This window comes from Adiantum capillus-veneris, chromosome 21 (assembly GCF_014529385.1).
Source record: "Adiantum capillus-veneris isolate H3 chromosome 21, ASM1452938v2, whole genome shotgun sequence".
NCBI lineage: Eukaryota > Viridiplantae > Streptophyta > Polypodiopsida > Polypodiales > Pteridaceae > Adiantum > Adiantum capillus-veneris.
The window spans coordinates 17,443,632-17,446,292 of record NC_140951.1 but is presented as its reverse complement, the minus strand read 5'-3'; positions in this window follow the sequence as shown (position 1 = coordinate 17,446,292).

The window sequence follows — 2,661 nt, the reverse complement described above, 5'->3', positions numbered from 1 at the left end:
TTATTCTTTTTAGTGTCTCACTATCTTTGTCCATTACAGTAACCCTGTGGGCATGGGCTGCTACAATGGTGATGTCACTGAAGTACTCGAGTAGGAAGTCCTCTGCTGCTTCTTGTAGAGCTATCAAAGCCACCACCTTCCACCTTTTAGTGCCCCAGGTAGCTTCTTCACATATGGACCTCACCATCCTCTGAAAGGGCAGCTTTGGTATGCACAAATCTATACATTTATGTGCCTTTCTGATTTCTCTGAAAAGTCCCATGCAGCTTTGTAACTTCTTCACCCTTGGACCTTTCAAAATTTTATTTGGTTTTTCAGGTCTCTTCTTTGGGGTTGCAGATCTGCTACTTGCCTTAGCTGCTAATCCTGGTCCCTTCCCTGCCTTCCTTGCAGCTGCTTTTGTTCTAGCCATTTCACTGTATCAAAAAAGAGGAGTCTCTCTCTCTCTCTCTCTCTCTCTCTCTCTCTCTCTCTCTCTCTCTCTCTCTCTCTCTCTCTCTCTCTCTCTCTCTCTCTCTCTCTCTCTCTCTCTCTCTCTCGTTCTCTCTCTCTCTCTCTCCTTTCTATAGCTTACAATATTTAAAGAGAGAGAGTGAGTGAGAGATTCCCATTACTAACGGCGTGCGTGGGGCATGTTTTTACCCCAGAAAAAACCTCCGCGCATCGTTAGTATAAGGTTACGGAAAGACTCTCTCTCTCTCTCTCTCTCTCTCTCTCTCTCTCTCTCTCTCTCTTTCTCCCGCCTTCCCCAGTCTCTACACTTTCTTCCTCTCTCTATAACACACACACACACACACACACACACACACACACACACACTCGTGGATGCACAGTACTAAAGGCGCAAAAAGAGTCATGCAAACCGGATGTGCCTCTCTACGCGCGCCTTTAGTATATAGAGAGAGAGAGAGACAGAGAGATAGAGAGAGAGAGAGAGAGAGGGGCTATGTGTGTGTGTGTGTGCTTGTGTGTGTGACTGTGTGTGTGTGTTGTATTTGTGTGTGTGTGTGTGTGCGTGTGTGTGTGTGTGTCTGTCTGTGTGTATCTATGTTATATTTGTGTCTCTGTGTGTTTGTGTGTATGTTATATTTGTATGTTTGTGTGTGTGTGTGTGTGTATGTTATATCTGTGTGTCTGTGTGTTTGTGTGTGTGTGTGTGTGTATTTGTGTGTGTTTGTGAGTGTATGTGTGTGTGTGAGCTAGATATGGAATATACTCTGACAGAAACAGAGAGAGAGAGAGAGATAGAGGGAAAGGTAGAGGGACATATAGAGAGACATTTCAGAAGCAGAGGGAGAGAGAGAAAGAGAGAGGGAGAGGGCCAAACCTTCTAAGCACGCAGACCTACATTATGACGAAGATGGGTCGGCTTTCTGTCGGAGACGCAGACGACGGCTCTCTCTCTCTCTTTCTCTCACTCTCTTTGATGCGGTGTGGTTTTTCTCTCTCATGACCTTTATATGTGACGTACAAAAGTATACGGGCTCAATAATGACCGCACGTGCGACGGCATGCAATTATATTCTATTTTATACTAACACGTGGGGCGCCGCCGTGTGTATCTGTTATAAGTGTGATTTTGAGAGAGAGAGAAAGAGAGACAACCGTAGAAAGAGAGAGAGAGAGAGAGAGAGAGAGAGAGAGAGAGAGAGAGAGAGAGAGAGAGAGAGAGAGCCTCATTACTGCCAGAGAGTGATAGAGAGATAGATAGATAGATAGATAGTTCTATTATCGTCCTGGGAGGTCAAATATGACCTATGGGACCAAATGAACATGTCACGTGGTGTGAGTGGAGTTCATAAGTGACTCTGGATGCTAAAAAATGGCTAAAATGAGCGTCACAATAGAGAGTCCACATCGTGGTTGGGAGAGGAAGGTATGTAGGGAGAGATCATGGCTGAATATATGGGGAAAAGAGGACCTAATGTGGTCAAAAGCTGAGCACTCAAGTAGTGTGTGGTACTCACTCTCTCGCACTTGACGAGGGCATAAGGTGCAAAGTCGATGACACTCCTCGCCAGTGCCCCAACGTCCTGTCTCGCCGCGTAGAGAATGGGAGCTAAGACGAATGGAGGCAATGGTGAGGATCGCACTCAACGGGATGGGCTCAAGGATGTAGGAATGGGTTCGGTTACCTTGTTCCGAGAAGAAGAGAGATTTGTAGTTTGGGGAAACGTGTGTGGTGTAATGGCTGAAGCGAGAACCTCCGGATTTCTCCCAAGCCGTGATACATTGGCATTGTAAGAAGGCCTCATTAACTTGGGAGTCGATCGACGCATCCTTGACCAAGTGACATGCATCCCATCTTCCAAACCATTTCTTGATATCAAGCATTCACCCCGAACTTAGTATTTTGCTCTTGCATGTCTTTTGAACCATTTGACTTGCTTCATATGCGATTCTAGGAAGTCGATGCAAAGGGCTACATTGTGTCTTACGCATGTACTCCACAACCCTTTGCATGCCCAAGGCCTCAATGGGAAGCAATCCGGACTCAAGAAGTAAGACCATGTAGGGTGTTTGTGTCTTGACTTGGAGAAAGTTGGTGAGAAAACGCTTTTGGACATTCTCAAACTCTTTCCAAGTAGACTTCCCGATGCTTCCACCCCACACCTCCACTCCATAAAGAAGCACCGGTGTCACCAATGTGTCAAAGAGGTA